The following is a 27273-nucleotide window of genomic DNA, read 5'->3' on the forward strand; positions in this document are numbered from 1 at the left end:
AGAACAGCAGTTCTCAAACTTTGATGTGTATCTTAATCATCTAGAAATTAATGAAGAATACAGAAGCCCACATGCATTGAGGTAGGATAAGATTCTTTGTATTTTTACTGAGACTCTCGTGTGATTCTGATACATACCAACTTGAGAAACATTGGTCTAGCATACTTCAGACACTCAATCTGTATTGGCTCATTTTCACACTCAGAATAGTTGAAAAGTAAGCTTAGGCATTTTAAAAGAAATTCATTTTGACTTAAACTTGAGTTTCAAAGGCCAAAGATTTGGAGAGGAAAAGCATTATATGAAGATAAATCTATTTTATATATCTAATCTGTAACCCTAGAACTGAGTTTTGGCCACATCATTTAGCTAAGGTTTCAATTCCTGAATGGTAATTGTCATCTCAAGCGTATTGACAGGAAAGCATACTCTAGAAATATGTAACCTTATGTATCACAGATATGACAGAAGAGAGGAATCAAAACCACGTAGTTGTAAGTGATTAAGTATAATATGACTTAAAGGAGACTGTGATTAATTAATGGTGTATATTGGAAACCCTAGAGCAACCACTGATAAATATTTAAAAGAGGCATACATTGTAGAAAAAAATGGAACAAAATAATTATGCAGAAAGATGAAAAGGGGAAAAAAGAACAGATAGAACCAAGAAAAGATACGAGATGGTAGATCACCAGTTTTCAAATTTACTTTCTCATTTACTCTGTTGTTTTTCTGTTTTCATTCATCGATTTCTGATCTTATTATTCTTTTCTTCTTTTTGTTTGCTTTGGGTTAAATTCTTTTCTTTTTCTAGTTTCTAAGGGTAGAGGCTTAAATCATTGGTTATAGACCTTTTTCTGCTTTTCTAAAATAAGCATCACTGCTGTAAATTTCCCTGTAAGTTCCACTAAAGCTACATCCTGTAAATTTGATGCACGTGTTTGCGGTCTCTTTCATTTCAAATATTTTTAAATTTCTATTGTGACTTCCTTTTTGGCCATGAAAAGTATGTTGTTTGGTTTGGTTTCTCTCTCCTATTCTTTCAACTGAACACAAACCAATGAAAACTGGCTTCAAAAATTTTGTTTTATACTTACTGTTTTTGGTGGTTTTGTTTTAAAAGCATAGAGGCTAAAATGACTTATGAGGATTTTTGGTTTGTTTGCTTTTACTTTTTCTATAATCCATTCTCTGAATAACAGCCTCAGTGAATGGTTAAAAATGTAAATATAAAAGCAGAACAGAGGCTAAAGAATATTTGTTAAATGAATACACAAATAAATAAATGAATCATTTTGATTCCTAAAATTTTTTCAGCAACTTTTCCGCACTTAAAATCTACCCTTTTTATGTGGGCCTCTGAGTTTCTGCAAAACCTATCCTTTTCATATATCATCTGTGCCCGTCCCCTTTCCAGCATCACCTTATGCCCTCTGCTTTGTTCATTTCTCCCATGAAGGTTTTCGTGTATGGCACACATAGATCCATAGTATGTCTAGGGCAAATCGGGGTAAACAGAATGCATTTATCTTGGCTTAGACCTATCCTCCAGCTCTTTACATAGATATGTCATCTTTTTTTTAAAAAGATTTATTTATTTATTTTAGAGAGAGAGCACAGGTGGAAGGGGCGGATGGAAAGGGAGAGAGAGAATCCCAAGCAGACTCTGAGCTGAGTGTGGAGCCCGATGTTGGGCTTGATCTCATAACCCTGAGATCATGACCTGAGCTGAAACCGAGTCAGATGCTTCACCGACTATACCACCCAGGCGCCCCATAGATACATCATCTTAAATGATGACCAGTAAAAGACAATAATTCTTTTATTTTATGTGTTTACCTGTTTATCCTGTTTCCATATATTAAAATGTAAGCTCTAAAGAGCATGGGCCATGTCTTCCTTGTTGTGTATGATAAAGTTAGTGATTACGTTGAGGAAGATTTATTATTTTTTCCTTTCTTTTACTTTTTATATGAAAATTTCAAAAGTACATGAAAATGGAGAACAGTACAGTTATCCTCCATACCCATCACCTAGCTTCAACATAATCGACATACGTACGGTCCACCTTGTTTTATCAATACCACCTTCCCTTTTCCCTAACTAGATAATTTTAAGGCAAATCCCAAACATTGTATCATTTCATCCACAAACACATGAAGTTATGTCCTATCCTAGATAAGGACACTTTTTAAACATAGCCATACTACCATTCTAACACCTAAAAAATTAACAAAACTTTCTTAATATGATGTAAGATTGAGTCAATGTTCAAATTTCTCTGATTAAGAATTTGTTTGTTCAAATGAAGATCCAAGGCCACTATCGCATTTGGGTAATATGTAACTTTTCCTGTCTTTTTTTTTTTTAAGATTTATTTATTTTAGAAAGAGAGAGTGTGAGAGAGAGAATGCCCGTGCATCGGGGGAGGGGCAGAGAAAGAAGGAGAAAGAGAATTTTTAAGCAGACTCCCCACTGAGCACAGAGCCCGATGTGGGGCTCATTCACAAGACCCTGAGATCAAGACCTGCGCCGAAATCAAGAGTCAGATGCTTAACTGACTGAGCCACCCAGGAGCTCCCCCTCCATCTTGTTTTTTAATTGCAATTCATTTGTCAAAGAAAACTGGTCATTGATTTCACATACTGGTCTTGGCTGGCTGCATCTCTTTTATTCCAGATACTTAAAAAAATTGAGATATAATTCATATATCATAAAATATACACTTTTTAAAAAGATTTTCTTCACTTATTTGACACAGAGAGAGAGAGAGAGACAGAGAGAGAACCAGTACAAGCAGAGGGAGTAGCAGAGGGGGAGGGAGAAGCAGGCTCTCCACTGAGCAGGGAGCCCGATGTGGGACTCGATCCCAGGACTCTGGGATCATGACCTGAGCCAAAGGCAGACGCTTAATGACTGAGCCACCCAGGCGCCCCAAAATGTATACTTCTAAAGTGTATAGTTAAGTGAGTTTGAGCATATTCACAAAGCTGTGCAACCATCAACACTGCCTAGTTGCAGAATATTTTTAGACCCCAAATAGTAGATACTTTCCATCACCCCTCCCCTAAGTCATGGGCAAGCACTAATCTACTTTCCATCTTTATATTGCATATTCTGGACATTTCATATAAATGAAATTACACAAGATGTGATTTTTTGTAACTGACTTCTTTCACTCAACATACATTTTTAAGATTCATCTATGCTGTAGCATGTATCAGCACTTCAATCCTTATATTGGCTGAATAATATTTCATTGTATGGCTATACCACATTATTTATTCATTCATCAGTTGATGGACATTTGAATTGTACCCACTTGTTGGCTATAATGAATAATGCTTCTACAAATGTATATGTACAATGTATGTATGGACATGTTTTCCTTTCTCCAGAGTATATAACTAGGAGTGGAATTGCTGGGTCATATGATATTTCTATGTTTAACTTTTTAGGAACTGTGAAATTTTTTCTAAAGTGGCTGTGTACCTATAAAATTAGAGACGTAGACTGGATGAAATTCTGAAGTTACTTTCAGCCATGACATATATAAATAAATTTGGGGGTATGAGGTAGGTGGGAATGGCCAAGTAAAAACATCTGAAAATCTGCTCCTCTATGAAAATATTTTATAGGGACACAGCTGAAAAATAGAAGATGTGGCTTCTCTTTTCTGAATTTAAGTTTTCAACATTTTCTCAACTTTGAAATGCTTAACAGCGGGGACTTTTTCTTGCTCACTATTTATCCACAGATCCTAGTACTGGGTCTGGCACATGTTAAGTGTGCAAAATAAAAATGTTGACCTGACTGTGTGTTCATATACTAGTGCCCTGTGCTCAGTAGTTTATAATTCAGCTGGGAGAAAGGAAGGCCCCCAGGGCCAACACTGGGTTGTGCCTGAGGTTATATTCTGTTAGTGACCAGAAAACTGTCAATGATGTGTTGAAATTTTACAGACTTTTCAGTTGGGATATGAAATGTTTTTATAATTTTTGAACGCCATAGCCTATATCTGGGTTGGTATAGATTTAGCACAATTTCCAAATCTCTGATTATAACAATCACTCTAATAATAAGATTGAGACCTCTTGAAAGCCTGAAATCCATTCTGAGGTGTATTTTTAAAAATAATAGTGGGAAACTATTTATTTCAAGATTGTTGTAATGTGTTACAATTCTTTGATAGCTGTGAAACCATCCCTTCGTTTATTCATTTATTTGTTTAACAAGTATGTATTGAATACTTACTTTGTGCCAGGCATTATGCTAAGTGCTGGGGCCATGATGTGACAAAGACAAGCATGGTCTCCTCCCCTCTTAAGAAGTAAACAGCAACTTGAATCGAAGCAGAAAATGAAAAAGGAATCACCAGACTACCTTATTCACAACCTTCTGGAAATAGATATATATTGCTGTACTATCACTAGAATATCTTCTGGCACACAGCAAATTCTTAGGAGAGATGGAAAACATTTTCAAATAATTCTCCTGTATTCTCTCCTGTTTCTTGACCACTTGGTATCTCATTTCTCTGAGAATTCTGATATGGACTTTCCATACCTTCTGTAGATTCTTTCCACTTTTCTCCTCTTCTGCATTTATTTTGTTCTTTCTCAGTCCCTCTAAGAAAAACACACTGGCATGTGTCCTTATTGGAGTGGTTTGTCCCTTAAATGTGGAGGGCAGGGTAAGATGCAGGAATATATAAAGAACACCACCAAGGGGATGATCCCATTCAGAGATGCCAGGACTTCCCTTGCTCATCCATGCCTGATATTTCATAATTAGAGATTCTTGTTTCTGAAAGGTGTGGATTCTGGCTAAAATGTAAATATCCCTGGGGAAATCATTGTTTAGAGTCATATAAGTCATTTCCATATGGGGGTGAATGAGTTTATTTAAACCTTTTCTGAGAACAGATTTTAGTTGGAAACAGGAAAAACCATGAACAGGGGGTAATTGAAATTATTATTAGGAGGTAGAGAAGAATAGGTTGGAGATACCACCATACAAAAGAGAAATAAGCCCACTCTTCAAGCTGAACTCAACTTACTGTACTTCCAAACCATATCACTAAGTTCCTTTAAAATGCTCTCTGGAACATGAATCAACAGTTAAAATTAGCTTCATGATAAGTACTCAAATGCCCCTGAACATAACCCTCGGGGGTAGAATGACATGTGTTGTATGACAAAATTTGGAATCCCTCATTCATATTCAGTGTCTCCAATGTATTCCTTCCTGCAAGTCCCTCCCTACCCCAATCTTAAGGGTGGAAATTCCTGACATTCTGAGTACAGAGCATTGAGGTCAGTGGATTCAAAATCAAGATTAAAGAAAAACATAAAAAAGGATTTTGGGATTGGTATATATATACAATGGAATATTATGCAGCCATCAAAAGGAATAAGATCTTGCCATTTGCAACGACGTGGATGGAACTGGAGGGTATTATGCTGAGCGAAATAAGTCAAACAGAGAAAGACATGTATCATATGACCTCACTGATATGAGGAATTCTTAATCTCAGGAAACAAACTGAGGGTTGCTGGAGTGGGGGGTGGGGTGGGAGGGATGGGGTGACTGGGTGATGGACACTGGGGAGGGTATGTGCTCTGGTAAGCGCTGTGAATTGTGCAAGACTGTTGAATCTCAGATCTGTACCTCTGAAACAAATAATGCAATATATGTTAAGAAAGAAAAAAAGAAGAAGAAGAATGTAGCAGGAGGGGAAGAATGAAGGGGGGGAAATCGGAGGGGGAGAAGAACCATGAGAGACGATGGACTCTGAAAAACAAACTGAGGGTTCTAGAGGGGAGGGGGGTGGGAGGATGGGTTAGCCTGGTGATGGGTATTGAGGAGGCGAGTGCTCCATGCACGTTCTGCATGGAGCACTGGGTGTTATGCACAAACAATGAATCATGGAACACTATATCTAAAACTAATGATGTAATGTATGGGGATTAACATAACAATAAAAAAAATCACATAAAAAGAAATAAAAGGATTTTAAAAGGTAAAAAAAAAAAGGGATTTTGGGATGATCAAAGAAGCACTGAAATTTAGAGACAGATCACTTGTAAAATATGACACCTCCAGTGTATAATACACTCTGCCCTTCCGCTGTGTGTCAATCCCTGCCTTATACACACAGACCTAGAGATTTCTGTACGAATATTCCCACTCTCCTCAAGAACACAGCCCAGGTTTTAATCATTAATTATTCTGTAGTTTCAGTAGGACTGTTTTAATCATTCTTTCCATTTAAACTAATTTTAATGATAGATTTTGCAATCATATTAAACAATAAGTTTTTTAATATGAAAGTAATGCCTTAAAAGAACCTAGCATTTAAATGAATAGCAGTTGTGTGAAATTGTGTGTGATACCATCCAATATAAAATATGTGGACATAACAATTACAGGCCATCTGTTAAACTGGCATCTTGCTTGTACAGGAACGAAATTTCAATTAAGTTTTATTATCAGGAAGTGTAAATGACAGATCCCATACGAAAGTCCATAGCCAGTAAACTATCTAAATAAAGAGTGGGATGTCATACAGTTAATGAGTTGGATCAGTCTCCCTGATTACATACTTTGTAAATAATGTGTTTGTTCACCAGCTCTTGGAAACAAGTACTGCTGGTGAGCATGGTGGCTGTTTTTTAAGAGATGCCCATATGGGAGGTAAATTGAAACGGTTGTACGACACAGTCCGGAGTCGTCTGGTTAATGTTGATTCACCACTTTAGCTGGAGAGACTGAAGTTAAATCATACATGAGATAAAAGGATGATTTGAAAGGGGAGAAACAAAAATCATATCTCAAAAGTGTCTAAGAAGTGGTGATTTGCTGGAAGCCACATATCCATGGCCTGAAGACCAATTCACAACTCGAAGGAACTGATGTCATGATCCACCAGTGGTTCAGCTGTGGTTTCCCCAACATCCCAGGAAGGAGAACATCTAACACTGTTAGCAAGTATCGGGACAAGGGTCTTGGTTATTAACAGGAGAACAAATGGGCCTGTAGCTTTTAGCCATGAAATATGCCTCCTAACTCATCAAATAGCATCCTTACTTTCTAACCTGTCATCATTATTAATATCTATTATTGCTGCAGGTAGGAAAATAAATAAATAAATAAACATACCCAAATTCTACTTGCTCAAGTAGTAACTTGGAGAGTTGTCAACAAGAAGTCCAATTTTCATTCCCATAAATAAGCTAAAAATAATCTCAAGCCGTTTCTCTTCTGAAAAACATATGATTAAGTAGAGCATCATCTGCAGCTGCAGACCCTTGGAAAGCTATTCAGAGTCTTCCAGGGCTTTTGCTGAGTAATGTCGTATGATGCAGTAGCCAGAATCCAGTGCTGGACAGGATTTGCCAGAGGCATTTGCAAACTTGGTGACCTATCTCCTCTGGGCCTGGATACCTCCACATTTCAAGGTTACTGAATGGATATCACATCCCAGAAAGTGAATTGTTCAGTGACTTTTACTGTTAATTCAGCTCTCTGGCTTTTTTTTTTTTTTAAGATTTTATTTATTTATTTGAGAGAGAGACAGGGCATGGGCAGGGGAAGGGGCAGAGGGAGAAGCAGACTGACTCCTCACTGAGCAGGTAACCTGATGTGGGGCTCGATCCCAGGACCCTGGGATCATGACCTGAGCTAAAGGCAGACACTTAACTTACTGAGCCACCCAGGCGCCCCTGGCTTTTTAATGGAGAGTGGCTTCTTGGGCTTTGTTGTTGTTGTTTTGGTTTGGTTTGGTTTTTTGCTTTGTTTTCCTTTTTGGTGTTTCCTTTTGAAAAAGAATGGGCTGATGACAAGAACAAAATAACTAAGCTTTTACTTGGATTCAGGCTGTGTAAGTCCACATGTGTTTTGGAAGTACGGTAGAAAAAGTAGTATGCTGTATACGTGGTACTAAAGGCCATGCCTAGTACTGGGGTTCACCAGAATATCAAGCAGGCATCAAGACTGCAGATGAGTTTTGACTTAATTTTTAAGACTTTTTTTAATGGGGATGTTATTTACAAGCAGTGAAATATACAGATCATAAGTCTACAGTTCAACCATTTTTGACAAAAGATACACTCATGTAATTCACACCCCTATCGATATATGGTACATTTCCATCATACCAGAAAGTTTTCTTGTGTCCTTTCCCAATCAATCACTATGCTCCCTGCTCCCAGGCAACCACTGATCTGATTTTTATCATCATAGATTCGTTTTTTCCATTTGGAGAATGTCATATAAATGGAATCACACATTATGTACTCTTTCGGGTAAGACTTCTTTCACGAAGAAGGCTTTCCTTCTATGAAAGAAGTTTTAGAGATTAATCCATATTGCATGTAGCAAAATCAGCCATTCATTCATGTTTATTGATGAGGAATATATTCTGTTGCATAAATAGACCAACAGAGAGTTTAATCTATTTTTCCATTAATGGGGCTCTTGCTCTGTTTCTAGCTTGGAGCTATTATGACTAAAGCTGCTATAAACATTCTTGCATAAAATGTTGGAGAACATTTTATTTCTCTTGGATCAATATCTAGGAGTGGGATTATCAGGTTATAGGGTAAATGTATTTTTAACATTTTAGAAAGTTTCCAGTGTCCAAAGTGATTGTACCATTTTACAGGCCACCAATTATCCCATATCCTCACCAACATTTGATGTTGTTAACTTTTTTTGTCTCAGTCTATTTAGTGAGTAGGTAGAAACTGAGTTATTTTCAATGCATTAAACCACAATAACAACCCAAGAGCGCTAAGGTCTAGAGTCCAGAAGTAAAGAACTTGGATTTGAAATTTGCACCACCCTTCAGGGGTCAAGGCCTGGGAAGACTCCCACTGGAAAACAGGAAGATGTGACTCAGGGGAAGAGGTCTACAGTTTTCACCTATATCTAAGCCAGGGGCCCAAGATTCAGTCAGCCCCCCTCCTCCCTCTCTCACTATCTGTATCCCTCTGGACACTCTTCCTCCTTCCCACCTCCCTTTTCATGGTCCAAGGACTCCTTCCTAGTCTCTATGCTTTATTTTTGTCTTTTGTTACTTCTCATCTGTATCACTATGATAGTTTCCCAATCAGCTGATCTACCCACTGAGAGTGATCTTCTTAAAATGTAGGTCTCCTCATGACACTTTCCTATCTTAATGCCTCAGTGGCTCCTCATTTCCTATAAGATTAAAACAAGTAACCCCTGGCATTTATGAAAGGTTCATGACATGCCAGGCACAGTATTAGGTACTTAATTTTGTTATCATGTTACATGGCCAGGATAACTCTTTGACATAAGGGTTCATATGAGCTCTCTTAGAGAATGTAGGTAACTTTCCAGAATCAAACATTGAATCAGTGATGGGAATCAAACCCAGATGCATTAGATTCCCAAGCCTGTGATCTTAGCCAATATAGCACATTAAGTAAAACTTTTTTTTTTTTGGGTCAATCTTTTCTTTTCTTTTCTTTTCTTTTTTTTATTATGTTCAGTTAGCCACTGTATAGTACATAATTAGTTTTTGATGTAGTGTTCAATGATTCATTAGTTAAGTATAAGTAAAACTTTTTAGCATGGATTTTTGCTTCTGGATGGCAGTGTGAGGAATTCCGTGGGCACCCTTCCCAGAGAAACAAGCAAAGCTAGTGAAAACTAGCTTTTAAAATCCAGCCATTTAAAGTCTTTGAAAGTTTTCCTAAGGGCATACAGCAAATGAAGAAACATTTATTCAAGAAATCTACTAAAACTCAGTAAGAACAGCAAGAGACTGTGATCTTTGAACAATGGCCCACCTTTACCTCTCCCCCACACCCCACTCAGCTCAGTCTGATAGAACCTCTGCTCCAGGTAGATTGTGGCCAAAAAGACAGAGCTCCCTCTCTCCTCAGCTCCCAATCAAGGGTTATAGTATTTCATTGGGAGAAGGCGCTCAGCATTTATCATCTCCTCAGATTCCAAGTTGAAGAGGCTACATTCCTGGTGAGTGTGCCTGAAAAATTGGGGCTACCTTCCTTTACTCAGTCAATCCCCAGAGAATAGATGCTCTACCATAGACAGGGCAAGCTAAAAAACACTGGGGCTCTGATTGCTTCACCCCACTTTGATAATAAAGAGATTCTTCTCAGCAGGGCAAAGCCAAGAAAACCAAGGACCCCCAGCCAGCCTGCAGAGCAGTGGGTCAGATGTTTTGTCTATGGGGAGAAGCAATCAATGAGAGAGAATTCCAAAGTTCTCCAAAGGAACTGACTTGATTTGAAACAGTGTGGGAAGTTCAAAGCTAAAGGTGGTGTCAAAAACAATAGCTCCTCTTAATTAAGAGCAACAAGCTAAACCATGGGCCAGCTAGCTTATCAGAGCTAGCATGAAATATACTGTGCTTCAAGATCTTGGGATGGGTTGTAGAGGTTAGGGTAGGCAGAATAACAGTGACTTCATCCTTTCAAATCCTAAATTCCCAAAACAACAAAATCTGACTGCCTGTTCTCTGCCTTGGTCAGAATAGAGCCCAAATCTTTGGTCAACAGGACTACATGCAATGATGCAGAGGGTGCTCTCTAAAGCAAAATCAGAAATGAAAGCGACAGTGCGTGAGGAAATCCAACAAATGCTATCTAAGTCAAAGTGATGGGGTTAAGAAAGGGGCAACCCCTGGAGGGATGACTTTGAGCATCAAGAAGGTGAATTGCAAGAAATAGTAATGGTTAGATATAATCAGTTGTTTTCTGTATTGTGTGCCATGTGCTGGCCTGAAAATGTAAGTGTATCATGATAGGCACTTCTGGTTTGAATCACACTTGTATGGCAAGGACTGTGGCGGGGATGTTGGACTTTTAGCTTTGGCTAATTTGTTTGAAGACCCCTTAATTTTCTTAGGGAAACCAATGAAGGTTTTTAATGTCTCAGCTATGGGACATTGAAAGTTCTGTGAATCTCAACCCAAATACATTTCAGGAGAGCACTAAAATTTCAGGACCAGTGGAATGGAAGAAGTTATTGAAAACTGGATTTATTTTTTTTACTATTATTCATTTCCAGGTTTTGCTAAGTGAATTTCCTTCCTTCCTTCCTTCCTTCTTTCCTTCTTTCCTTCTTTCCTTCCTTCCTTCCTTCCTTCCTTCCTTCCTTCCTTCCTTCCTTCTACAAATATTTCCCCAATATTTGGTAAGGAAAAACAGGATTATGCAGTAGTCAACTGCCCAGAAATCCTTGAGCCTCAGAGACAGAAAGGGAGACAGAAAGGGGTGGTGATGTGTGCAGAGAGTGAGACTGGGGGCTTATTATTTAAATAACAGCAGATGGGAAGGAGGAGAGTTATCTCTACTTGCAGTTAGCAAGAAGACTTGAGAGGACATCTGGGTTGAGAGCAGGTTATCTCCAGGAACTTTCTTTTCCTCTCTTTATGGGCAGGCAAAAGAATATTTCTTTCTGGGATTGAGGCTAATGAGAGTTATAAAAGAGTCCTTTGTGGGGAGAAATACTCCATGGATTAGAGGAAAAGAGCAATAAGCATGGAAAACTGTGAATTAATTTTGGTGAATTATTTTGAAGGCAAATATTTTTAAATGGCAGAAAGAGAGTGACAGAGAGCAAAACAGAAAATATTATAGTACAATAGAAGGCTGTGAATTGAGCTATGAAGATTTTATTTTAATTAATATATAATTGGATGCATTTTAGAATGTAATCCTTACTATAGGATTAGGCATTTTATTTCATGTTCTGTATTGAATATACAAACCCAATCTTAATTTGGCAGTGCAGACAGGGATTGCTGAGTCCATACCCAAAATTTGAGCAACTGTACCCAAATTGCGATGGAATTTACTGAAAAATGCTGAAGGATTGTAATTCTATAATTTTCTGCTTTTGTTCTACTGGGACGGATTTGAGGATGTTTGCTAATATTGTTGGAAATCACTTGTCATGGCATTGGGAGAGGGTGGTTATAAGGGAGGGCTATAACGTTATAAGGGTTATAATGTTGTAAGGGAGGCTATAATGTGCTGAGTCAGCAGGCTGCCCTGACACCTGGTCTGCAGCTGCACCTGTAAGTCCTCATTCTGGAGGGATGCCCTAAGGCAGGGTTTCCAAACTCCCCTGCATGTTAGAATCACCTGGGGACCTTTTATAGCTATCAATGCCTGGGGTCCACTCTACACCAATTAAACAGTATCTTTGGGGATGGGGACCAGGCGTAGCTATTTTCTCGAACCTCTCCAGCTAATTGCAATTTGCAGAAAGAGCCGAGGACCATTGCCCTTGGGAGGCACGGAACAGCAAATGAAATTGCCTGCGGAACTGTCTGTGAAGAAAGAACAGAGATGAGGCCAGTGGGAAAGGGGCCAGAAAAAAAAAATCAATACAAGGGAGCAGGACGTGGTAGGTTTCAGTTGGGGGAGCCGGAGAATGCTCACATTTGTTCAAATGGGACAGAACGCTAGATCATCACTTCTCCCGACACCCTGAAGCCCAGAGACACAGCCAAAGAGCTGGGATCCTGTTGGAATTCTTTGAGCAGAGGGGATCCCTAAGAAACTTCAAACCTCAGTGGACCACGGTCCCTTCAGACAACGATCTCAGAGACTTCTCAACTCCAAAATACTCTAACAAATCCAAAGGCAAGATAAGCTTTGAAGACCCGGGATTTCTCCACAGGACAGACCATGTTCTTTCTGTAGGAGGCAATGCGGAGGGAGGTGCAGCCAACTTCAGCAAGCAAACCTTTCCGGAACAGAGCAGGTGCCCAGTGGCTGCAATCTCCAAAAGGCATTTGTGAATTCAGCGTGACATTCCAGTTAGGGTGGCTGGATAAATCACAAGACATCCAGATAAATTCGGAGTCCACATAAACAATGACAAACTTTTAAGGATTGCATTGGGCATACTTATACTAAAAATTAATGCACTAGGTTTACCCGAAATTCAAATTTAACTGGATGTCCTCTACCTTTATTTGTTAAATCTAGAACTCTCATTCACAGCGACTTGGTAGTAATATTTTCTAAAATGCTAGCCTGGAAAGTGGGAAATGGCTGAGAAATGGAACCAGACCCACCTGGACACTGATGAACAGAGCCAGCTGAAAGCACTCTGCATTGGTGGTCTGATGGGAAAGACACCATGTCTGCTAGGTACAGCCATCGGTTTTCCCTGTAGGCACAAAGTTCAAATGGTTTCCAAAAGAGATGCTAGTGTCTCATAAGGAGACCTCATGAGGGGCGCCTGGGTGGCTCAGTTGTTAAGCGTCTGCCTTCAGCTCAGGTCATGATCCCAGAGTCCTGGGATCGAGCCCCGCATCAGGCTCCCTGCTCCACGGGAAGCCTGCTTCTCCCTCTCCCACTCCCCCTGCTTGTGTTCCCTCTCTCGCTGTGTCTCTCTCTGTCAAATAAATAAAATCTTTAAAGAAAAAAAAAGAAGAAGACCTCATGAAAGGAAGGTACTCTGGAGTATGTCATCCTAGGAGTTTCCTGGTTAGTAGTCAGTACGTGGGACATCTGTCAATAGGCTCCGGGCTCTGGTCCCAGGAGAAGGCCTGACAAGGCAAGATCCAACTAGGAGACCCAGAACTAGCAGTGTAGTGGGATCCTAGACTGGAACCTAAAAGTAAAGTCAGGACGGAAGGTTAGTTAGTTGTACTGGGGGACTAGGACACTGGGTCAAACTAGCAGCAAGGACAATTACATACATACTTATCTATCTATTATCTATCATCTATCACCTCTCATCTATCAATCTATTATCTATTGATCTATCAATTATCTATCAATCTATTATCTATTGATCTATCAATTATCTATCAATCTATTATCTATTGATCTATCATCTCTTTAAAATATCACCTTAGGAACTGGCCTAATGCTCTCTGCCTCCAACCAAAATTGATTCTGAGAGCAAAGCACATTGTTGAGCCTGCTGGTGAGGATGGCCTGGCTCCAGCCATGGGGGAGAGAACAATTACAGAGACGGGGAATGGAGACCCACAGTCTAAGCTGGCAGAATCTCTATAGGGTTGGTGGGCATCTTCGCAAAGCAGTCTGGGTAAAATGCCATGATTCTTATTTGGCAGTTTATACGGTGGCAAATCAATGCTTTGTTTCTCCTGGCTATCCCTGGAAAGTGCAAAAATGCCCAGTGATAGAAAAGTATCTGAAATCCGAAAAGTGACTGCTAAGCCCTGTTCTAACAGTGGTTGGTGAACCGAGGGGCTGAGTTGGTGTCTGCGCAGCATGGTACATGGCCGATTTCACCTAAAGAAGCCAGATGCATATACTCAAATGTCCAACCAGGAAGTATTCTATTTAGGAATTCCATTCTTCCAAAAAGCCCAATCCCTATTTAATTTAGAATCGTTTAATACATAAGAGTTCTAGTAGCCCAAGAATTCTGTGTTGGCCACATGGAATGCAGATTCTTGTCATTGGCCAAACCTATAAAGTGCTAGAGGTTTCACTCTCAGAAAGGGTGGAAAGTGGATACTAATAACAGTATGTCATCTTTTTTAACTTCCATCTGCAGAATTTAAGCAACAACTTCCTTCTTGACTCTATGAAATGGGGCAGAACAGAGGGTCCATGATTCGCTAAGTTCTATAGAAAATAAAGCAGGACTGTGATCATTTAGGAATCAACCCAGGGGTCTCTAAAATCTCTATATCCATGATGGCTTTCAAGATATATCTGCTTTGGTTTCTTAACAGGTCATTCAAATACAAATGATCCCTTTGAAGCGTCCACTAAATTAATGACGTGACATAAAAGTAAAGCAATCAATGTCCCGACTGTAGTTTCTACTCAATAAAATGGTTGTGTCGAAGGTATCCGATTCCATCTGGTTTAGCTTTGTGATGGAATAGAATAGCATTGATCATACTAGCCCTCATCAGCAACTTTTGATACCTTTGACCTCTAATTAGGTAGTTACACATAAGAGATCCACTCGAGGTCTGGTCTAGAAATGGATGAATTTGTTCTAACACAGTTCCTATCTTTATGAATAGCATGGTTCTGTTCTTTTCATAATTAATACTCATTAAATGATTGACTGGTTTGTGAAGTTGCATGCTAGGTACAGCACCACTTCCTTGAGCATCAGCTGGCAGGGAAGCAGAAGGGTTGGGCAGCATGAAGCTGATGAAAGGGTTTCTTGGAATCAGGGCAAAGATGACCTTAGAATTACAAGAGAGCCCTTGAGTTCCTTTATTCTTTTTCTCACCTTTAAAGGATATACCCAAAGACAAATCCACAGATTATTTGTACTCCTTTTATATTTGAAGTGGCAAAAAGCAAATTCTGGCAACATCAGAAACCACCTTGTTAGTTTATTGTGAGTATCCATCATTGTATAAACCAATTTAATGGGGGACCAAGTTGCCAAATTGTCTGATCTCCAGATTTTCGCAGCATTTCCCATCTGTTCACAAAATAGCCAGAAGATGTTTGCTTTCCTGGTTGCAGAATAATGCTTTAAAACTGCCTGAAGGAATCTACTCATCCAAGCTGTTTTAATAAGATTAAGTAGATGAAATATTCATCTCACAGGATATATGCCCATATGCTATCATATCATTAGTCACAAAAATGGACATTTAATTATTGTGGTCTCTAAAGTCCATCTCTGTGGTTAGAATATGCAGGACTCCATGAATCAGGTTGCCTTATTTATCTACGACAGCATTTTCTTTTTAACCTAGTTATTGGCTCACAATCCTCTTGAAAGCTTCTTGGCCATAATCTGAAATGGGCCCCCTTTATTCGGAGGACAGGGGGGAAACCGAAGAAAGAGGCAGGCCACTCCAAGTTGGTAGGTGGCAGTTTTAATAAGCAAAGGGAACTTACATACAAGGCTTGTCTTCAGCAGCAGCAAGACAAATGGATCCCCACATCTGCCTGCCAAATCTTAAAAGTTTATATAGAGAGAGGCCTTAACCGGGTTTAGTCAAGTAGACCATGCGCTGTTCTCAACACCACAACATTGCCTTGAGGCTGTGTCCTTGGAGCAGCCTCTGGGAGTGAGAAAGGCAAGTGGAACCCACACTCCAAAGACAGGGGAGGGGCTGAGGAGTCTTCTGAGTGTCCCAGTCCAGCTCATGTGTCAACCAGTGGTCACGTCTTTTCAGTGACCTTCCCCAACCCTAGCTCCCAGGGCTTTCTCCACGTCACGATGTTTCATTGGCCTCTCCATTTTGTAAATGGTTATTCCTTGTTGTCAACCATCTCATATTTGGAGGCAGGTGGCCCCCCTGGCATTCTAGCCAATCAATGACTTTACTGGGCGATCACGTGTTCTTAAACACTCTTACTGAGCAGCGAAATTCTCTTCTCTTTTCAATGAGAGCCAGAGAGGAAGTTGTCACTTAAATATCTGCAAGAAAAAGACCATAAAGTGTTGATTGGAATCCCACTTACCACTATTTCTAAACTCGAATGTTCTAGCTCTGCTACACATCGGCCAATATGAAGAAATCACATTCCGTGTGGGGGCAAGAAGGCCAGATGGTGATTTTTCTCTCCTGTTTTCCTATTGAAAGTCATCCCTCAGATTTGGCACTTCATGGAGAGAGAATAGGTGAGGGTATCATTAAGCTTACATGTTCCCAGCTGCAGAATTGTTTGTACTTCCTGTTTGCAGTATTTATAAGTCAGCATACATATCAAATAGCATATGTGTATTTCTACTGCACTTGCTATTTGACACCTATTTAGATACATGTCTGTATGTCTATTCATATGTATAAATCAAAGGATACCTACTTAAATATTGAAGGTCTTTTTTTTTTTTTTTAAAGATTTTATTTATTTGACACAGAGAGAGAGACAGCTAGAGAGGGAACACAAGCAGGGGCAGAGGGAGAGGAAGAAGCAGGCTCCTGGCTGAGCAGGGAGCCCGATTCGGGGCTCAATCCCAGGACCCTGGGATCATGACCTGAGCCGAAGGCAAATGCTCAATGACTGAGCCACCCAGGCGCCCCTGAAGATCTTTCTAAGTGGTCTAATTATAAGTGAGTTTTATGTCCTCCTATTTGCTTTGTTTGGTAGTTTAAAATTTTTGAATCAGGAATGTGCTTGACTTGTGTAATAATTTCTAACATGTTAAAAACAACCCTTTGTAAACTGAAAGCAGGATCTATATGTGAGCCTGAATGGTGTATGCCTATCCCAATGACAAAAGTCATGGGAATCCCTAGATAGCCTTACAGCTTTCTCTCCCACACTGTGCGAGCAGTAATGCACCGATGTGTTCATTTGCCCCGTGTGGCTACCACCCTAAAGGGCCCCGGCAAGCACTAAGGAGTGCTCTTGGGGTCAGACAGGACAATTGCAACCTTCCCCCTTGATTTCGTGAGAAAACGGTGGAGGGCAGGAATGTCCTATAGAAAAAGAGAGTAGAAAGAGACTAATGTTTAGGAAGTGCCTGTTTATGGCTTAGGTATTTGATGAGTGTGTTGTCTCATTTTTTTCTTCATAATCGAGTATCATTCCTATTTGGCAGATAAGGACACTGGCCCGGAGTCGCTCACGATGACTCACTAAGCTACGACAGAGCTGGGGCTTGAACTCTTTCCACTCTACCCCACTGCATTATTTCCCAATTTCTGGAGAAAATAAGGCAGACTGATGTGACACAGACAACCTGTAACCACTGTTTCTCTAGGGCTTTCCTATAATGATGTCTCTTGACCGTGGGAAGTAAATGCCCCCCAAACACCTTATAAGGCCATGCCTTCATTACCCTTTTAGTTGCAAACCCACCCAATTAATAAAATCCTTCTGGACCTTTTATAAAACCCCTGTGCATGTAATATTGAGGTCCAGTGTACACCATTGTGTATGTTAACTAGCTCACTATCAGAGTAAAAATAACCACTTGAGGCAAATCAAAACACCTTGGTATGAAACCATGGATAATGGATCCTCTAATTCTCCTTTCCTGATACTGATTGACCGTAAGTAAGATGGATAAGCACGGGATGAATCTTCCATCCACTTTCCAATCGACCAACTTGTTTTGATCCGATGCACACTGATGCGAAGCTTGACTTGGAAGGTGCCCCCACCACGCAGGCTGGTCCAGCCTCCCATGCAGCAGCGGGGACAGGCGGTCACCGTAGAGCCCGGCTAGTGATGGAGATGGTGGCACATCGTGGGAACTGGCCGCAGGAGTGGAAATCCTTCCTTTTAGCGACCTGCAACCTAATTCTTGCAACTACCACTCAAAGTGGACAGAAGACAGCTCTGCAGATGTTTGAAAACGGTTAATTGGGTCTTCCTCTAATATTGTCTGTTCTGCAGGTTAAACTGGGAGTTTCTTTAAACCTGCCTGTGCCAATTGCTATTGAGTGCTTCCAGTGTGCTCTTCTTGTCTTAGCTCTTCTCAATCTCACACATCCCCTCTCCATCCTGGTTACTCTCTTTCAATCCTATTATAACATTTTTCAAGATTTATTTATTTTATTGAGAGAGAATGGGAGAGCAGGGGAAAGGCAGAGGGAGAGAATCTCAAGCAGACCCCCGCTAATCGGGGAGCCCGACGCAGGGCTTGATCTGATGATCCTGAGATCATGCCCTGAGCCGAAACCAAGAGTTGGACGCTCAAAAGCTCAACCGACTGAGCCACCCAGGCGCCCCGATCCTATTATAATTAATGCATGCTGCCTAATTTAAAGTTGACCAAGAGAAAGGTATTAATCTCACCTGATTGTCCTTCAGTCCTACCTGCAGATAGCACTTGGGAGTGTATCCTTTGATGACTTTGTATATATGTCTTTTCTCAATTTCTGTCTCTGTCCCTGTCTCTTTCTCTTTAATACTTTAAGTTCTCTAATCAGGAGCAATGTAAATCTTCTAGTTTATTCCAGTTCTTGTTTTGTGTCTTTTGATAAGGTTTTATAGTTTGCTTCCATGGGTCCTATCCCTTCCCCGCTAAATGTTAAAAGTATATTTATTTATTTTTTTATTTTTGTATATATTTATTTATTCAAGATTCCCAAGAATTCCAAAATTTCTATGACATTTGGAAGAGTTAAATTTGTTCTCAGATCATTTACAGAGGGTCTCTTGTTCAGTAGGAGACTTCAAAATGATCTTTACCTTCAAACCAAAATGCCTTTCTAAATATATATACTGCCTGAATTTGGGGGATCCCTTTCTCTATGTCAGACTGTTACAGTTTTTAAAATCTCATTGAGAATGAACTATATTTATTTCCAAGTAAGTGCAGTATCTAAACAATACTTAAAAATTACCTCCTTGCTTCCAGCCTCTGTCTGAAGTGAAAAGTTTCAGTGCTCTTGGTCTCCAGCTGAGCCTGTGCATAGGATTTCTGATCATGGATCATTGTGTACTTTTATGGTCTTCCCTGGGCATCAGAAGGCAGAGTGGTAATTCAAAATTGAAATCTACTCCCCTCTTCTTGGGCTTAAACCCATTTGACAAACACTATCCAAGGGAGTCCTATTTGACAAGCAAAGGAATTCAGCTCTTCCTAAATAGAGTAGTGGGGAGAAACATTCACTAGAGTGACAGTTACAAACATTTTTTTCTCTCAAATCCATGAAAAGAATTTTGAAAATTTACATAACTGCACCCCAATGTTTTTATGTTGATAATTTTTTTCCAATACAAGTTTATTCAAAACTATTGATAATTTCTGGTGCACTGTCATTGTTCCATCGCTCGCAAACGTTTCCAGCCTTAGAGACTTGATTCCATCATCTATTCACAAGATACATATGAAGTTTCCTTTAACAGAAATTTTACATCACTCCATTTATTCTGGACTTGTATTTCCACTCCACTTCCTGCAGAGAATTTTATCCTGGTGTAATATTTTTTTCTGCTTGGAATTTCTTTTTATTGATCACTCTACCATATGTCTCTGTAAGAAAAATATTTATAGAAATTGAAATTAAATTGTTTTCCTAAATTTGACCTTACCATGATACCCTTTCTAAATAATTTTTGGGGAAAAAAATTTTTTTCTTCTGGGTTGAGTTACCACAACAATGATTATGAATGCACAATTAATCAAAATAAAATAAATAATTAAAAATTTTGATGAGTGACTTTTAAACACAAAAGGTAAAGTTTTTGAGGAAACTTATCTCTTAATAAAATGAACAGGACTTTTTGTCCAGCTAGTTTATGAATCCACAAATAAATATTACTCATTACTAGAATAAAAATAGGGCTGGATATCACTTTTATTTATATTTTTGTTTTCTGGATATAAACACCAAATCCATGTTCCCATATAAATAAGTAAATAGAAGTGAAAGGAGTTGTGTTATATAAATGGCAATGAATTTTTTTAATGTTAGCTATTTTCTTTTTATTTTAATTCCAGTGTAGTTAACATACAGTGTTATATTAGTTTCAGGTGTACAATATAGTGACTCAGCACTTCCATACTTTACTCAGTGCTCATCACAATAAATGTGCTCTTAATCCCCTTCACCTGTTCCACCCATCCCCCACCCACCTGCCGTCCAGTGACCATCCAGTTGTTCTCTATAGTTAAGAGTCTGTTTTTTGGTTTCTCTCTCTCTCTCCCTCTCCCTCCTTCTCTCTCTCTCTCTTTTCCTTTTGCTCATTTGTTTTGTTTCTTCAATTCCATGTATGAGTGAAATCATAGGTATTTCTATTTCTCTTAGAAATTTCTCTTATACTCTCTAGATCCATCCATACTGTTGCAAATGGCAAGATTTCATTCTTTTTTGGCTGAATAATATTCCATCATATATATATATATATATATATGTATATATATATATATATATATATATATATATATACACCACATCTTCTTTACCCATTCATCTATTGATGGACACTTGGGCTGCTTCCATAATTTGGCTATTGTACATAATGCTGTGGTAAACATAGGGGTACATATATCCTTTCAAATTAATGTTTTCATATTCTTTGGGTAATTACCCAGTAGTGCAATTACTGGAGCATAAGATAGTTCTATTTTTAATTTTTTAGTTTTCTAATTTTTTAATTTTTAAAAAATTTTTTGAGGAAACTCCAGACTGTTTTCCACAGTGACTATACCAGTTTGCATTCTCACCAAAAGTGCATGAAGCTTCCTTTTTCTCCACATTCTCGCCAACACTTGTTGTTTCTTGTGTTTTTTTATTTTAGCTATTCTGACAGGTGTCAGGTGATATCTCATTGTGGCTTTGATTTGCATTTCCCTGATGATGAGTGATGTTGAGCATCTTTTCATGTATTTCTTGGCCATCTGGATGTTTTCCTTGGAGAAATGTCTGTTCCTGTCTTCCGCCCACTTTTAATTGGATTAGTTGTTTTTTCGATGTTGAATTGTATAAGTCCTTTATAGATTTTGGATATTAACGCTTTATCAGACATGTCATTTGCAAATATGTTCTCCCATCAGTAGGTTGTCTTTTGGTTTTGTTGGTTGTTTCCTTTGCTGTGCAGATGTTTTTATTTTGATGGAGTCCCAATAATTAACTTTTGCTTTTGTTTCCCTTGTCTCAGGAGACACATCTAGGAAAATAGTATGGTCAATGTCAGAGACATTACTGCCAGTGCTCCCTTCTAGGATTTTTATGGTTTCAGGTCTCACATCCTTATCCATTTTGAGTTTATTTTTGTGTATGGTGCAACAAAGTGGTCTAGTTTCACTCTTTTGCATGTAGCTGTCCAGTATTCCCAACACACTTTGTTGAAGAAATTGTCTTTTTCCCATTGCATATTCTTGCCTCTTTTGTCAAAGATTAATTGACCATAACATCATGGGTTTATTTCTGGGCTTTCTGTTCTGTTCTGTTGATCTATGTGTCTGGTTTTTGTGCCAGTACCATACTGTTTTGGTTACTATAGCTTTGTAATATAACTTGAAATCGTGAATTGTGATGCCTCCAGCTTTGTTTTACTTTCTCAAGATTGCTTCTGTGGTTCCTTACAAATTTTAGGATTGTTTGTTCTAGGTCTGTGAAAAACGTTGTTGGTATTTTGATAGCAATTGCGTTATATGTGTAGACTGTTTTGGGGAGTACGGACATGTCAACAGTGTTTGTTCTTCCAATTGTGAACATGGAAAGTCTTTCCCTTTGTTTGTGTCATCTTCAATTTCTTTCATCAATGCTTTATAGTTTTCAGAGGACAGGGCTTTTTTTTTTTTTTTTAATTTTATTTTATTGGGGCGCCTGAGTGGCTCAGTCGTTAAGTGTCTGCCTTCGGCTCAGGTCATGATCCCAGGGTCCTGGGATCGAGCCCCTCATTGGGCTCCCTGCTCAGCGGGAAACCTGCTTCTCCCTCTCCCACTCCCCCTGCTTGTGTTCCCTCTCTCGCTGTGTCTCTGTCAGATAAGTAAATAAAATCTTTAAAAAAATAAATAAATAAATTTTATTTTATTATGTTATGTTAGTCACCATACAATACATCATTAGTTTTTGATGTGGTGATCCACGATCCATTGTTTTCGTATAACACCCAGTGCTCCATGCAGTACATGCCCTCCTTAATACCCATCACTGGGCTAACGAATCCCCCCACCCCCCTCCCCTCTAGAACCTTCAGTTGTTTCTCAGAGTCCATAGTCTCTCATGGTTCGTCTCTCCCTCCAATTTCCCCCCCTTCATTTTTCCCTTCCTTCTCCTAATGTCCTCCATGCTATTCCTATGTTCCACAAATAAGTGAAACCATATGATAATTGACTTTCTCTGCTTGACTCATTTCACTTAGCATAATCTCCTCCAGTCCCATCCATGTTGATGGGTGAGTAATATTCCATTGTATATATGGACCACATCTTCTTTATCCATTCATCTGTTGAAGGGCATCTTGGCTCTTCCCACAGTTTGGCTATTGCGGACATTGCTGCTATGAACATTGGGGTGCATATGGCCCTTCTTTTCACTACATCTGTGTCTTTGGTGTAAATACCCAGTAGTGCAATTGCTGGGTCATAGGGTAGCTCTATTTTTAATTTTCTGAAGCACCTCCACACTGTTTTCCAAAGTGGCTATACCAACTTGCATTCCCACCAACAGTGTAAGAGGGTTCCCCTTTCTCCACAACCTCTCCAACATTTGTTGTTTCTTGCCTTGTCAATTTTTGCCATTCTAACTAGTGTAAGATGGTATCTCAATGTGGTTTTGATTTGAATTTCCCTGATGGCTAATGATGATGAACATATTTTCATGTGTCTGTTAGCCATTTGTATGTCTTCTTTAGAGAAATGTCTGTTCATGTCTTCTGCCCATTTTTTGACTTGATTATTTGTTTTTGGGGTGTTCAGTTTGAGAAGTTCTATATAGATCTTGGATACCAGCCCTTTATCTGTAGTGTCATTTGCAAATATCTTCACCCATTCTGTGGGTTGCCTTTTTGTTTTGTTGACTGTTTCCTTTGCTGTGCAGAAGATTTTTATCTTGATGAAGTTCCAAAAGTTCATTTTTGCTTTTGTTTCGCTAGCCTTTGGAGATGTATCTTGAAAGAAGTTGCTGTGGCCGATGTCAAAGAGGTTACTGCCTATGTTCTCCACTAGGATTTTGATGGATTCCTGTCTCACATTGAGGTCTTTCATCCATTTTGAGTTTATCTTTGTTTATGGTGTTAGAGAATGGTCAAGTTTGTCCAATTTTCCCAGCACCATTTATTGAAGAGACTGTCTTTTTTCCATTGCATATTTTTTCCTGCTTTGTCGAAGATTATTTGACCATAGAGTTGAAGGTTCATATCTGGGCTCTCTATTCTGTTCCATTGGTCTATATGTCTGTTTTTGTGCCAGTACCATGCTGTCTTGGTGATCACTGCTTCATAATATAGCTTGAAATCGGGCAACGTGATGCCCCCAGCTTTGTTTTTCTTTTTCAACATCTCCTTGGCGATTCAGGGTCTTTTCTGATTCCATACAGATTTTAGGATTGTTTGTTTCAGCACTTTGAAAAATGTCATTGGAATTTTGATCAGGATGGCATTGAAGGTATAGATTGCTCTGGGTAGCATAGACATTTTAACAATATTTATTCTTCCCATCCATGAGCATGGAATGTTTTTCCATCTTTTTGTGTCTTCTTCAATTTCTTTCATGAGTGTTCTGTAGTTCCTAGAGTATAGATCTTTTAGCTCTTTGGTTAGGTTTATTCCAAGGTATCTTATGGTTTTTGGTGCTATTGTAAATGGAATCGATTCTCTAATTTCTCTTTCTACAGTTGCATTGTTAGTGTATAGAAAGCAATTGATTTCTGTGCATTGATTTTGTATCCTGCCACATTACTGAATTGCTGGATGAGTTCTAATAATTTGGGGGTGGAGTCTTTTGGGTTTTCCACATAAAGTATCATGTCGTCTGCGAAAAGAGAGAGTTTGACTTCTTCTCTGCCAATTTGAATACCTTTTATTTCTTTTTGTTGTCTGATTGCTGTTGCTAGGATTTCTAGTACTATGTTGAACAATAGTGGCAAGAGTGGGCATCCTTGACGTGTTCCTGATCTTAAGGGAAAGGCTCTCAGCTTTTTCCCATTGAGGATGATATTCGCTGTGGTTTTTCATAGATGGATTTTATGAACTTGAGGAATGTTCCCTCTATCCCTATACTCTGAAGAGTTTTAATCAGGAAAGGATGCTGTCAGAGGACAGGCCTTTCACCTCCTTGGTTAGGTTTATTCCCAGATATTTTTGTTATTTTTAGCATAATTTTAAATGAGATTGTTTTCTTCATTCCACTTTCTGCTGCTTCATTATTAGTGTAGAGTAATGCAATGGGTTTCTGTACATTGATTTTTGTATCCTTTGACCTTACTGAATTAATTTATCAGTTCTAGCATTTTTTTGGTGATGTCTTTATGGTTTTATATATATAGAATCAGGTCATCTAAAAATAGTGAAAGTTTAGGGCACTTGGGTGGCTCAGTCATTTAAGGGGTCAGGTCATGATCTTGGGATCCTGGGATCAAGCCCTTCAGCAGGCTCTCTGTTCAGCGGGGTGTCTGCTTCTCCCTCTGCTCCTCCCCCCTGCTTGTGTTCTCTCTTTCTCTCTCAAATAAATAAATAAATAAATCTTTAAAAAAAAGAAAATAAACTAAAGATAGTGCAAGTTTTGCTTTTTCCTTACCAGTTTGGATGCCTTATCTGATTGCTGTGCTAGGTTTCCAGTACTATGTTGAATAAAAGTGGTGAGAGTGGACATCCTTGTCTTATTCCTAACTTTAGGGGAAAAACTCTCAGTTTTTCACTGTTGAGTATGAGGTTAGCTGTGAGTTTTTCATACATGGCCTTTATTATGTTGAGGTATGCTCCCTCTAAACCTACTTTGTTGAGGGTTTTTATCATGAATGGATGTTGTACTTTGTCAAATGCTTCTTCTGCATCTATTGAAATGATCTTATGTTTTTTATCTTTTACTGATATTGATTGATTTGCAAATACTGAACCACCTTGTGCTTCTTGCAACAAATCCCACTTGATTGTAATGAATGATATTTTAAATGTATTTTTAGATTTGGTTTGCTAATATTGTGTTGAGGATTTTTGCTTTTTTGTTCATAAGAGATATTGGCCTGTGGTTCTCTTTTTTTGTGGTGTCTTTATCTGGTTTTGGTATCAGGGTGATGCTGTCCTCATAGATGAAAAAACTTTTTTAAAATTAAAAATAGTCTTCCAAGGTTCTGTTCAGTGCTGATATTCTAGATTCTCTATTCTTTAGAATAATGCTTCTCAAACCACCTCCATCAGAATCACATGGTAAAAAAAAAAAAAAGAATCATATGGTAAAATACTTGTAAAAATGAACATTCCCGGGTCCCCCTAAAATCTGAATCAGAATCTCTGGGGAGGCACCAGAAACCCACAGGTACATGAATTCCTACAGGTGTTGTGTATATCCACTATGAGGCTCAAGACACTACTTTGTACACTTCACCTAAATAGGACCAGCATATGCAATCCCTCCCTGGCTCTGACTCTGGTGGAACAGGTCAGGCTCCAGCACCTTCTCCCTACTATTATTCTTCAGCAAGCCCTTTCCACTGTCCCGAGCTATGACCAATGATGTAGGCATCTGCCAGCACCACTCAAGTTACACTCTAAAAATGAGCCGATATGGCTAAGCCCATCATTGTTTATGTTGGCAAGGCTGAAAATAGCAGCAACCAACAAATATTTTGCCCTTCATGTGGCTTCTTGCAGCGCTGCAGCTGTTGCCTCATCTAGTAAAAGTGCCAGGCCTAAGGGTAAACAGACACTTAATTAGGTTAGGGTGAGTTCCAAAAACTTGCAAGCAGGCAGAGCAGTAATGGCCACCGTGCTCTCTCACTAATACTCAGTGTGTGCTAAGAAATAATTATCCCACAGCTGGGAGAACTGTGGTTTCTCTCCCCACTGTCCTCCCTCTTTGGACAGTTTTATTTCACTTTCTCTGACCTGGTGGGGTGTTTAATCACCAGGAATGCAATGGTGCCATTTCCCATCAACCATGCACTAGAGTGGATGTGCCACGAAGCACCTGGAATTCAGTGCTGCTCTTTAGATTAGAGTCTCAGCACAGGACAAGTTTCAACAACCCATGGTATCAACAGCAGGGGCATATTAGCAGAAGAAAACAGTACCTCCCTGGCCTGGCAGAAAAATGACAACGAACGTGCCCCAACCAAAAAGAGATGCAGTGTTTTGAGAAAAACTCATGCTTGGTAGGTCAGGCCATGCCCAGTGGAGCTATTGTGGATATTTTCAATATGTCTCACTCTATATTTTATGGTTATTGTTGTTCAAAATGACAGACATCTGCTACCCATGGGCAAGAATCCCAGATGGTCGAGCTGGAGTTCAGGAAGCATCTCTTGCCTCCTCAGAGTGGCCAACGCAGAGGCACTTCCATCCTTCACCTCAGCTAGGCTGAGGGAAGCCCTGTTCCCATAAGGACCAGAGGAACCGAGATCACGAATGCACAAGTACATGCACACGTTTGTCCATTTTAGACTCCATTCATTTTGGTAGGTCCATTGCCTTGTGCTATTTCCTGTCTTGTTTTGAGTGTTTATACTTTTTTTTAACTATGCTGTTATGACAGCCTTGTGGTGTGTCGACTTGGCTAGGCTAAACTACTTTCCCCAAATTCCCTTTGTAGTAGGTGGGAAGGGTGAGCTATAAGAGATGCTCTCTCACGAGACGTGGAGCAGAGAAGCAGCAAACCTCTTGTAGCATATCCACACTTTCTCACAGGTATTCAAACACTAATCTAGATGCTGCTGTGAAGGGACTTTGCAGATGTAATGAA

Source organism: Phoca vitulina, unplaced genomic scaffold, assembly GCF_004348235.1.
Source record: "Phoca vitulina isolate PV1807 unplaced genomic scaffold, GSC_HSeal_1.0 scaffold43, whole genome shotgun sequence".
In the NCBI taxonomy this organism is placed as follows: Eukaryota; Metazoa; Chordata; class Mammalia; order Carnivora; family Phocidae; genus Phoca; species Phoca vitulina.